Source organism: Dipodomys ordii, unplaced genomic scaffold, assembly GCF_000151885.1.
Source record: "Dipodomys ordii isolate 6190 unplaced genomic scaffold, Dord_2.0 Scaffold65, whole genome shotgun sequence".
NCBI classification, from domain to species: domain Eukaryota; kingdom Metazoa; phylum Chordata; class Mammalia; order Rodentia; family Heteromyidae; genus Dipodomys; species Dipodomys ordii.
This window is the reverse complement of record NW_012267281.1, coordinates 14,089,824-14,103,802: the sequence shown is the minus strand read 5'-3', so window position 1 is coordinate 14,103,802 and position 13,979 is coordinate 14,089,824.

The window sequence follows — 13,979 nt, the reverse complement described above, 5'->3', positions numbered from 1 at the left end:
CTTGCTCATGTAATTGTAACCCCTCTGTACAGTATTTTCACAAATAAAATTAAAAAAAAAAGAAAAGAAAAAAAAAGAAAATAATGGTAATGTCATTCTTTCTGATGGAGGCATATTATTCTAATATATATATATATATATATATATATATATGACATTTTCTTGATCCACTCATCTACTGAGGGGCATCTGGGTTGGTAAATTCAATAGCCTAATTTGTTTAACATCAGGAATTGAAATTTTGATCTTAAGGGATAGTCAACAAATCATTGAGTTTTTTTCTTAATATATAGTTTTTTTTTAATGTTGTATGGCTTCTTTTTTCCTAAACCATACATGAGACTTGGAGAAAATGCACTAGTAAAAGTTTTAGAGAAGCATAATTTACTTTGCATTGAATCAGAATTGTGAAATATTTTTTAAATGGGTCTGAATCATGCTTTCTGTCCCATTCATTTATCTGGTGTATAGATTCATAGAATAGATGTTTTTCTTTGATCAGTCATCTGAGGGCTATGAGGATAATACCCTTCTACAACTATAAGAAGAAATATAAATCAGTTTCATGTTGTAGTAGATCACCATGAATTTTAGGGATAATTGAAATTTATAATCCTGAATTACAAAGGAGAGAAGTTAATATGAAACAAAGAGAAATTCTGTTAGAAAATGGATTCACAGTCTTCCACATTTTTTTTTTACTTTTCCAAGTTTCTTCTGATCTCTCCATTTGTCCATCATCAAATTTTATATCCTGTTCATGTTACACTGTCCTATACAATCATATTCCCGAGGATTTACTCTTAAATGTCTTCAGAGAGTAACATATAATTAGATTACAAAGGATTTAAAAATATTGTATGCAAAATAATGTTACTTAGAGGATTTTCAATTCAAGGAGGATCTATTTAAATTAGTGTGATTCAAATCTGCATATAAACAGAAATACAAGGGTATGTGACTGTAATTCAAAGTACCAATATAAATCTTTGTATCTTGGGTCCTAGATATTTAAGGATACTTAAAAAATCATCTTTCTAATTGAAATTATATAATTTGTTTAAGGAAAATCACAGGGGGATGTTTAGTACTTCTCTTATATTTCTCATTAAAATGAATTTTCTATTATTCTACTATTTTTCAATTTTAATAAATATTCTTAAGGATGAACTTTAATAATACATAAATTTAATTAACTATATATATAGCAATATGCATTTCTAATACCTATTCTGATTATAAAATAAAGTAATTAATTAATCTGATATTTTCCACAGTATGTAGTGTTTTTTCCCTTGTTTTATTTGTTTTTGTACTAGTCCTGGGCTTAACCTCAAGACTTGGCCACTGTCTCTGACCATTTTTGGGTCAAGGCTAAACTTCTACCACTAGAATCATATTTTCACTTCCTATTTTAGTTATTTTAAAGGGTGTATGTAACAGCAAAATATTTACAGGAAATTAGGGAAGGCTACTTTCAGTGAGGATCAGTCTCCTAATAATCAATTCCATCTGTTATGATTAAACCAATGCTGGTATTTTTGAGTCCCATATTCCTATTGACATAATCTTATATGCTTTAATTTGCTAGGGTACTTAAGCAACATAGTATACTGGGTGACTTAATCATCAAAATTTAGTTGTGCTACAATTCTAGATCTAAATTTGAGTCATTGATATGCTTAGTTTCTGCTATGAAGCGAGGGAATGTCTTTGGATACTACATGAATTTCACTTGGCTTCTGTTGTTGTGCCTGTGTAAATGTCCCATTCTTAAGGTCATGAATCATGTGAGTAGAACTCATCTAATCACTTCACCTGAAGTTAACTAATGTTATCTAGAATGGCCTTACTGTCAGTTACAGGTTCATATTTTGAGTCCCTTGGGAGTTAGTAATTGGTTAATTTTAAAGGAAAGATGCATGATTCAGTATGAAACACCACCAAATGTTGTAAATTGGAGATAAGAGTCTCACAGGCTTCCTTGTCCTGGCCATTTTGAACTATGGTCCTCAGTTGTCAGCCTCCTAAATAGCTAGCATTACAGGCAGGAGTCACTACTGCTGCTGGGCATTATTTTCATTTTTATTCAATGCACTCTCTCTCACAATATAATTTTTAAACTCAGCTTTAATACTTTTTTGACATTTTACAAAGCCATCTCTATTATAACACAAACTAAAATTAGGACAAAGTAAAAAAGTCAAAGCATTATCTTAGGCTCTTCATTGTGGTGTGTAATCTTCATCTTGATTCTAGTTTAATGTACCCATATTTAGCTACAGGCTCTAAGCCTAGGTCTTATGGAAAATGCATCATGCAAGCTCAGATTGCAATACATCCTTGTGATGTATTGTGATACAGAATCCATTGAAGGAGATGGAAGTGAAATTGTATATTCATTAGTTATCACAGTAGTTATAACTACTTAGACTCTGTAGCCTTCTACTGTAGAGTCTATAGGGTAATGATAATGTCTTCATAAATTTACTCAGCTTTTTTCCAAGTTTTTCCATTTCCTAACAAATGGGGCAATGTCATTCTTTCTGATGGAGACATAGAATTCCATTGTGTATATATACCACATTTTCTTGATCCATTCATCTACTGAGGGGCATCTGGATTGGTTCCATATCTTAGCTATGGTAAATAATGCTGCAATAAACATTGTTGTGCTGGTAGCTTTAGTGTGGTCTTGTTTGTAAACATTTGGGTAAATGCCCAAAAGTGGGATTGCTGGGTCGTAGGGGAGTTCTATGTGAAGTCTTTTGAGGAACCTCCATACTGCTTTCCAAAGTGGTTGAACAAGTTTACATTCCCACCATTTATATTAAGTGAAGTAAGCCAGGCCCAAAGAAACATAGGTCCCATGGTTTCCCTTATTTGCAATATCTAGTATATCTATGAGTCAAGCAGAAAAGGTCAGATAATGTGATGTCAGGAAAATGAACCCTTAGATATGTATCTTAATGTTTTTTTCTTTCATGCATGTGTTTCTAATGCATTTATAAAATTATCTCTTTGTTGCTTTGTATGTCCCTCCCCCACAGTATAACCCCTCCTTTCACTATATTTGATGTCAGTATAAGTTGAGGAGGAGATGGGTAAAAACCAGTTGTTTAAAGATACAGGTGGACCTGTTGCAACAATGAGAAGAACAAGTTGTCATGTCCAAAACGAGCTTTACAACATTGGTGGGGGGGGGGGAGAAAGATTGGGATTGGGGGGGAGGGGGGGAGGCTGGGAAGGGATGTGAAGGGTAAACAAAAGGAGGAGGCTGCAATGCTTGGTAAGAAATGTACGCCTTATTACCTTGCTCATGTAATTGTAACCCCTCTGTACAGTATCTTCACAAATAAAATAAAATAAAAAAAAGAAGAAAAAAAAATTACTCAGCTTTTAGGAGAAAAGATGAATGTAATTATCTCAATACTATTTGCTTTTAGTAAGTGACTGATAAGATCACTAGTTATTGTATACAATAAAATATCAGATGTTGTTCTTGCCATGTTCCTCATAGAAACTTGCTGAATATTACCTTGAACATTAGTTACTTGCATACTATTTCTAGACATACAATTTGACTTGTTGAATTTTTTTCTCATTCTTAAGGCTGTGTCTTAACTGGTTCTCTTATCATCTTGTGATTTTTGAGCAAGTCCTTAACTCTCTGAGCCTTAATTTGCACATCTATAAAATGAAGACAATGATCACTCTTCAAAGGGATTACTGTGAGTGGTTCTGAAAGTAAATTGTAAGCTACAAAGCACAAGAGACTTGTTTTATCTCTAAAATATAAACCACATATACTTGTTTTATCATTTGAGTCAGTTTTGGACAAATACCTCTAATATATGATAAAAATTGAGTTAAAGGTATACACACAGTGAGAGCCTGACAAACCTAGAGACATATAATCACCAAATTTTCTGTCAGGCATAAATCAATAGGTATGTAGAATTTATTCACTAATCATTGAGATATCCTGGTCTTTCAAATAAATTTAACCTTACAAGTCAAACAAGATGTGATTGTTTATATAATCATGAACACTTCAAGATTAATCCTTCCAATATGATATAATGAATCTGTCATATCATTTAAAAATAATTAGGGGCCTAATGGGCCTTTTGGACTTTTGATCCTTACTCAACAACTCATGATGATATATTTGGAATATCATGAGTCAGTATATTACTTTAATATATACAGTTTTATTTATTACACACATAATTATAAGGGTTTTATGTATAAAAGAATTACATATGATGTTATCTATCATCTATCTCTCAATTATGAATAAATAATGTATACAGCAGTTACTTATCTATGAAGACAAGGTTTATCATAATCTTAAAATATGGATGTTCTTATTATTCAAGTTCAACAGCATATGAAATATTCTGTTATAGACTGAGGAGTATACTCTATGTTTTTCAAACTGTTAAATAACATTTTTCAGATAAGTCCAAGCCTTGACAAATATATTCTATAATTATGTACACTTTAAGATGTAGTTAGAAAAATCTATTATTTCTAAAACAGCATTTTTAAGATATACAATGATCTAGACAGAATGATAACATGTGATTGACATGTGGCAAACATTTGTGAAAAATTATTATAATTTTATCTACTTGTCTAATTTTTATTAAGGAAAATATAGTTTTTTTTGCTACATAGTAAAACCCACTCTAATAAGAAGATTTCAGGGATGAAAGAAGAGCCAAATCAAGGAAAGAGTATGAAGACAAAAGAGATAATTTTGAAAAATACATCTGGTTTTATATGGCTTAAAAAACTAGGTCAATGCTTTTGTTAATTGCTTTTCCTTTTGAAAATCTTTTGAGAAAGTTTAACAGTTATTTTAAGAATAAAATAGCTTTCTTATTGTATGTCTGTTCATTACATTTTTAATATCAAGGGAAACTTACCATATTATATTATATTATATGTTTGATATATTTATAGAAATGTATCACTTTTCTATAAAAAGAAACTCATACTCCTGATATAGTAATGGTTACATTAACTAATTAATAGGATTTGGAATATATATTGTAGTATTGCTTTCTCTTTTTTTTCAATAGTTACTAGAAAAATATGTTTTAAAAAATGTAGGTAAAAGCCGGGCGCTGGTGGCTCATGCTTGTATTCCTAGGTACTCAGGAGACTGAGATCTGAGGATCGGGGTTCAAAGCCAGCCAGGGCAGGAGAGACCGTGAGACTCCTATCTCCAATAAACCACCAGAAAACCGGAAGTGGCGCCCTAGCTCAAGTGGTAGAGCACTGGCCTTGAACTGAAGAGCTGAGGAACAGCACTCAGGCCCAGAGTTCAAGCCCCACAACCGACCAAAAAAAAAATGTAGGTAGAAAAAGTGAAATATTTTATAACTAACTATAACAGAATTGATGGATGCATTGGAAGAGAGCAGTGATCTCCCACTGAAATTGTTCACAACAAAGCATGGGTGATAGAAATGGTGGGACCAAGAGTGAACTAATAGATACTCACTGACAACTATGTTGAAAATAAATTATACAACTTGCTGGGGAAGGGAACAGGAAATGAGGGAAGAGTTAATACTGTGTAAAAAGACATAAACTCATCAGCTGACTTATGTAACTCTAATTTCCCGTATAGCACTTTTACAATAAAAAAAAGAAAAGTAAAAGTATTGGTGATAACCATAGATAAATATATGAAGAAGCTTATACTGATGTCATCTGAGAACTATGACTACCTGTGACAACATTAACATTAACATTAACAAAGAATCTACCATAAAATATATCTTATGATAAAATCATTACTATGAAGAAACACAAAAATATTGAAAATAACAAATCAAGTATGTATATGATACACAGATACATATATCTTTTCTAGGTAGGTACTCAGCTGCTTTGAGCTACAGGACCAACCCTTTTGTCAAATAAGAAAATTAACACCAATATATATTCAAATCAGAAAAGTAACATCAATTCATATTCATCAATGGTTCCTTACATCTTGTGCATATTCTATCAATTGTTTTTATTTTTTTCCTTTTTCTTCTTGGTACAAAATTGACAACTTCCATGATTACTCCTTGTTTTTTCTTGTTACGACTTTTTTAAACATTTCCTTGCACCTAGAAGTGTGGATATAGGTTACTTTTCATGATACTAAAATTCTTGAAGATCATATTTTAGAATATTCCTCAATCTGTGCTTGTCTAGTGTTTGCTCCTGATTAGGTACAAATTATATATCCTTGCCAGGATATCATGGAATCTATGCTGAGTTCAATTTGTATCTCATTAGGTGTTTTGGATTTTTCCCAATGTGGCAATCAATTTGATCAGATGATTAAGGCTAATGTGTGCTCCAGGCTTTTCCATTGAAGAATGTCTCTTCATTCTATGAAATTAATAAGCATTTTGTGGACATATTAAAACATGTAAGTTACTTATTTATTAACTTCATTTATAAAAGTGTGAACTCAGGTTTCCCTATTTCATTCAATGAGTAAAAAAATTAATGAGTATCATTATTTATTTAGTCAGTGGGACAGCCCCTTCAAGATTCCCTTTTATCCTATCTGCTCCCTGTCAGCCTATATCCCTTACTCAGTGACAGTAACACACACTCATCTTTATAACTCCCTGTGCAGTCCAGATGCCTTCACTATAGTGTGTTATGTGAAAGTGTTAGCATCAGATTTCATAGAAATGAAAAAGGAACCAGAGATAAATAATGTTACCACATATGATATATTATTAGCTGTTTTTAGGAAGTTAAATAGTACTTTAAAATGTTTCATGCCCCTTTACACAATGCGAATGCTATCATGCTGTTGGCCACCCTGTTTATATGTATGTATTTTCTCTCATAGTAATATGTCATAATTACAAATTTTTGAATATTAATAGTTTAGAAACAACTAAAATTTAAAGTTAGCAAAACAGGATAAGAGGGAATGGGTGCTGCTCAGTGGCTGGGGCCTGGTCGAGCATAAGTGAGATCCTGGTTGAACCATCAGCATCACAAAACAAGAGGAACAAAACAGCCTATTCTACTGTGCACTCAAACCTGAGTGGGCTAAAGACTTAAAGAGAGACTTCTTTGAAAAGGAAATAAGAATGGCCAATAGGGGGCTGAGAAGGTCGCTCAGTGGTAGAGCGCTTGCCTTGCATGCTTGAGGCCCTGGGTTTGATTCCTCAGCACCACATAAGCAAAAAGAAAAAAAAAGCCGGAAGTGGTGCTGTGGCTCAAGTGGTAGAGCACTAGCCTTGAGCTGAAGAGCTGAGGGACAGCGTCCAGGCCCAGAGTTCAGGCCCACGACTGGACCCTCCCCCAAAAAAAAAGAATGGCCAATAGACACATGAAGAAATGCTCAACTTTTCTAGCCATAAAAGAAAGGCAAATCAAATGGAATTCTATGCCTCTGTTAGAAAGAATGACATTGCCCCATTTCTTAGGAAATAGAAAGACATGGAACTCTTAAAAAAAAAAAGAAGAAAGACATGGCAAAAATTATATTAAGTGAAGTAAGCCAGGCCCAAAGAAACATAGGTCCCATGGTTTCCCTTATTTGTAATAACTAGTACATGAGTAGGACAAGTACAAAAGGTCAAAAGCTATGCACATATGACCATATAATATGTGTTAAGCAAAATGAACCTCAACATAGGGACTTTTTTTCTTGCTTGCTATTATTTCTTACATATTTAAAATGTACCATGTGATTTTTTTCTTTGTATGTTTTCACTTTATTTGATGTCAGTGCCCTACATCTTTTTTTTTTGGGTGGGGGTCCAATCGTGGAGCCTGAACTCTGGGCCTGGGTGCTGTCCCTCAACTCTTCAGCTCAAGGCTAGCACTCTACTACTTGAGCCACAGCGCTACTTCCGGCTTTTTTCTATTTGCTTATGTGGTGCTGAGGAATTGAACCCAGGGCCTCATGCATGCAAGGCAAGCACTCTACCACTGAGCCACCTTACCAGCCCCAGTGCCCTGCATCTTGTATATATACTTCCCTAATTTGGAGAGGGAAAGGGAAAAAACAAAATGCTTAAATAAAGATTAAGGTTGATCCATTCTAACAATGAGATGTACATGACACTATGTTGAAAATGAACTTCACAACATCAGCCTGGGTAGTTAGGGAGGTGGGAGGGAAGGGATGGTAGTGGAAAAACAAAGGAGGCAACAATGCTCCATAGGAAATGTACTCATTACCTTGCTCTGTAACAGTAACCCCGCTGTACAGTGTTTTTACAATAAAAAAATGTAAAAAAAGAAAGAGAGAAAGAAAGGAAGGAAGGAAGAAAGAACGAACGAACGAACGAACGAAAGAAAGAAAGAAAGAAAGAAAGATAGAAAACAACAACAACATTGAGATTCACCTCACCCCCAGTTAGAATGGCTGTAATCAATATATCTAATAACAACAGATGCTGGAGGGCATGTGGCCAAAGGGGAAACCCTACTGCATCCATGGTGGGAGTATAAACTTGTTCAACCACTTTGGAAAGCAGTGTAGAGGTCGCTCAAAAAACTACACATAGACTTAACATCTTGTACATATGTCGAAAAATGAACTTTACAACTTTGGGAGGGTGCGGGGTGGGCAGGTGGAGAGGGTAGGGGGTGTGCGGGGTGGGGGCTGAAGAGGGAGAGGGATGGTATGGTATGGGGAAACAATTGAGGAGGCAACAATGCTTTTTTGGGGGGTGGTGGTCGTGGGGCCTGAACTCTGGGCCTGGGCACTGTCCTTCAACTTTTCAGTTCAAGGCTAGCACTCTACCACTTGAGCCACAGCGCCATTTCCGGAATTTTTCTTTTTGCTTATGTGGTGCTGAGGAATCGAACCCAGGGCCTCATGCATGCAAGGCAAGCACTCTACCACTGAGCCACCATCCCAGCCCCAACAATGCTTGATAAGAAATGTATTCACTATCTTGTCCATGTAATTGTAACCCCTCTGTATGGTATTTTCACAATAAAAACAAAAAACAAATGAACAAACAAAAAAACTACACATAGAGCTCCCCTATGACCTACTTTTGGGCATTTACCAAAACAATAGGGAACAAAGCCATACTAAAACTATGAACACTACTATGTGTATAGCAGCATTATTCATCATAGGTAAGATATGGAACCAGCCCTGATGTCCTTTGATAGATGAATTGATCAAGAAAATGTGGTAGATAGATATGAATTCTATGCCTACACCAGAAAGAATAAAACTGCCCCATTTGTTAGGAAATAAGACTTGGAAAAAAAAGATATTAACTGAAGTAAACCAGATCCAAAGAAACATAGATCCCATGGTTTTCCCTATTTGCAATAACTAGTATATGTCTAGGACTAGCAGAAAATGTCAAAAGCCAGGTACATATGACCATGATACTAAGCAAAATGAACCCCAGAGGTTTTATCTTTGTTGCTGTTTTTTTAAATGTGTTTATAGTGTACTATGTGATTTGTTGTTTCTTTTATATGTTCTTCCCCTGTGGCATAACCCCTGATTTCACTGTATTTGATTCTGGTGCCCTGCATCTTGTATATACATTTTTCTAATTTGGGGAGGGGAAGGGAAAAAACAAATGCTGAAATAAGGATACAAGGTGGCCTATTGGAACAATGAGATGTACAAAATACTATGTCAAAAATGAACTTTACAACTTCCCGTGGGGGGTGGGGAGAGGGAGCAATTAGGGTGTTGAGGAGAGAAGGGATCGTAGGGGAGAAACAAAAGAGAGGGTAACCATGCTTGGTAGAAAATGTAGTCATTACCATACTCATGTAAATGTAACCCGTCTGTACAGTATCTTTACAGTAAAATATATTAAAAACATTGTAGTAGCATATCCAAAATTATATACTTTTTAAGTATGCTTAATGTACTCTTTAAACATTTTAAACTTTGTATCATTCATTGAAGCAAAATGTACCATAAAAAGCTATGAAAAAGTTATAGAGCATGTGTGTGATCAATGTATATTATCTGCATGTGTAGAAACACCACAATGAAACTCTTTGCACAACTTATGTATACTAACAAAAAGAGAACCAAATAAATAAGGTAAACTATAGAAAACATGACAAAAAAGATCATGTGCAAACAAAGGAAAGAATATTCACACTGGGCATGTTCATATGTAAAAATTATTTCTACACTAGTGCTTAGAATTCATGCCAGTGGTAAAGTTTATAAAACAGCTAAAATCGTGTGTGTGTGTGTGTGTGTGTGTGTGTGTGTGTGTGTGTGTGTGTGTGTGTGTGTACCAAAAAAAAAAAACTTTTAGTTTGGGAATAAAACAGTCCTAATTGGGCCAATCAATTCTGTAGCTCTTTTTATCAGGAAAAAAAAATTCATCTATCAGAGACATGAGAAAGTCAGGAAAGTATTTGGTTGTAAAGATAGAATAAAACCATGGTTGAAAACATACTTTATATCTCATATGTTACTTATAACTGTAGTAATGGATATACTTCATTTCAGTATCCAGAGCCAGAGTCCTCATCTACTCTTTCATACCCAATCTTCTAATTCAGGATCCTGAATCTCACATGATTCTCAGGGGTTTCTCAGCCCTCCATTGAATTTCAAACAAGTCAGGGTCTGGGATCTCTATTTATAGATGAAAGCACAAAACTTAATTGATAAAAGATATTCACTCTTCCAATGAAATCATTCGTTCTGAGTCAATTTGTAGTCAGGGGCAATATACTACCTATTGATATTTTAGGAGTGAACTATACATTCCTATAAATTCATATCATCTCTACAGTCTTCTGAAGAAACATCAATCATGCAACTATTACAAAATTGGACCGCATAGAAATTTTGCCTGCAAAGTCTGATTCAAATATTTGGCAGAGGATGTAGTTTTCATGGAATGATAGGAAAATATCGTCATATTTTTGGATCATTTCTTTTTCAGGTAGTTCTCAAAGTATAAATCTTTGAAGAAAGACACATTACATAGGTGCCAAGATCAAGGTTATTTTGATTACATTAATGCTATGGATGAAATATCCAAATAGTAAATAGTACATTGAGAGAGAAAGTGTTCAGAGTCTTTCGTTCACAGTTATGTAGCCCGTGTCTTTGTTAGCTAGTATACATTTGTTGTACTCAGAAGTATAGACATAAAGATATCCTAAAAATTGGAAGATTATTTTAAATATTGTATATTAGAAAAGTAAGATAAATGGGTCTTACAAGCTGCTTACTCAACAAATTAAAAAATCTAATTTCTCAGATCATTGGCATGACTATGTTTAAGTAAAGTGCTTGAAATTATTTTTATCACTTTCACTAACAGTCTTCTAACACTTGAAAGACATGTATTCTTTCAGTTCATCACTCCCTTCCAGTGGAAAAATGGGTGAGGGAATGTTATGAAATTGTGATTGTAAACACGAGATTTTTGAAGGAAGATGTTATAAAAAGATTGCCGTGACATTGATGTAGAAAAAGTAATGATGCTAAGACTGGCATAAAATATCTTGGAAGTCATATACCTTAAAATGCAATCAGATGGCTGTAATATATTCATAGTACCTTTAATTATTTTTAAAATATAGCAAACTCTCCTATTTTCTGGTTTCTTACATGTGGTTTTGATCAAGTGGTTAAATATAAATACATTTTACAAATTCTAAAAAAATTTCAAAAACAGATTAAATTCCTCCTCAGACACTCTGCAGCTTAGTGGATACGAAGAGGGTCTTAGACCTGTGTGTTCTCATTCCTTGCTCATGATTTTGGGAAAATACATCTTCCCAAAAAGTAATCATGCCTACAAAAAAGCAAAGTGTTATTTTTAATTTAAATGACAAAGTGAAATTTTTAGATTTGCTGAAAGTGTGCATGATTTTAATGAAAATCAGATGGCTTAGTGGGAAAAATAGATTAGACATTTGTAATATGCAGACAAAGGAAATAGATGTAAAATCTAAACTTCAGTGAGCAGTAACAGTGTGGATGACAGCTTTTTTTGTGTCAGTAATGTAGGTTCAAGTTAGGGATGCTGAGACTGTGTACGGTACTGGTAAATCTGAGTAATTGTAGAACATCCAGAAATCTATGCGTCTTGAGCATTCACAGTCCTTCTTCAGAGGTGTTCTCCTTGGAATTACATACCTGTGGATATTGTATTATTTTTATTATCATAAGTGTTGTAAATGATAGCTCAAAGGGTAAACATTAATATAAAAAATATAAGCAGTTAGTCAAATAAATGCTTAACCTGGAATCTGGAATCAAAACAGTTAATTCACTTTAAAAAATGAAAGCAAAAGTTTATTCTCACATTACATTATCACCCTTTCCCTTCCTTTTCTTTTCTTGTTCTTGTCATGTTTTAATACAGTGCAAGCCTTTTGGGAACTGGCATTACAGAATGAGCCACTAAGTTTGGCTTCTATATTCATATTCAATTCTCAGTATTGCTTAATTTTAATATATTTGCTCAGAGAGTTCCCAACCTTGTAAATACTTGAGTTAAAAAAATTATTCAAGATTAGTATTCAAATGTTTTTTTTTCTTTCATGCAATTGTTTCTAACATATTTATAAGATGGTTTCTATGTTGCTTTGTATGTCCCTCCCCCATGGTATAACCCCTACTTTCACTGTATTTGATGTTGTTATAATTTGTGGAGGGGAAGGGCAAAAACAAATTGTTTAACTAGGGTTACAGGTGGACCCATCAGAACAATGAGATGTACAAGTCGCAACAATGCTTGATAAGAAATATACTCATTACCTTGCTCATGTAATTGTAACCCCTCTGTACGGTATTTTCACAATAAGAAAATTAAAATTAAAAAATTATTCAACACCCACAACAGAGTATCTTTTAAAAAATGTAACTGTAACAAAATAATAAAAACAAAAATAATGCTGACTATGATTAATTATGATCATTCTGTGGACAGAGTTTAATGTAACGCAGAGCATAAATTTTGAGTGATCATATGTGCCTAAGGAAAGAATATGAGACATGAAAGAAAGACTATGTCCACTTTAGGAGATAAATAGCTTGTATCTGAATGGAAGAAAATAAACTAGCTTGGTTGCTAAGGGCAACTCTAAATGCTATTTTTCCAAGCATGACACTGTATTGTGAGATGCGTGTCTGAGCTTCTGCTATTTATCTATCTGCAAGTGATTAAGATGATGCTATTTTAAATCAGGTGTTCCCACCACTGTCAACAGTCAGGAGTCATGGAGCAGAAAGTATCAACATGCAGGCTCACAGTCCATTTACGTATCTGATGTGATGCCCAAGGGACAAAAGTGAAGGATAGCCCAGGAGCATGAAGAATGTGCACCCTTATCAAGTAGTATGTGGCCCTTGTCAAATAAAGCTAACCTATGTTAGAATGTAACAGGACACTCATCTGTTTTGCCCCAAACCCACAATTGCTGTACAATGGAAAATTACCTGAGATTATCTTGAAATATTTGTTGAGTTGCTCTTTGTTCAGTGACCTGATAAAATGTTTTTGAAAACAAGTTAGTGATGTAAACTTAGGGTAGGTTAAAAATCACAATGAAACAATCCCATAGGATGTTGCACAATGAGTCATGTATTGTAAGAATCTCTCATATATTGTAATGGTGACTGTGTAAAAAATCCTAAATGATATTTCTAACTTATGTTCCTCAATTAGGTATGCATATTAAAATTTATACTAGATAATACCATAGGATGTGGAAACAGTTGTAACTGTTATTAAGGTAAAGCATTTAAGGTTTTTCTGTTGGAAACAAGGATGTTTATTTGTAATTAAAAAAGAATTACTGGGCTGGGAAGGTGGCTCAGTGGTAGAGCGCTTGCCTTGCATGCGTGAGGCCCTGGGTTCGATTCCTCAGCACCACATAAGCAAAAAGAAAAAAAAAGCCGGAAGTGGCGCTGTGGCTCAAGTGGTAGAGCGCTAGCCTTGAGCTGAAGAGCTGAGGGACAGCGCCCAGGC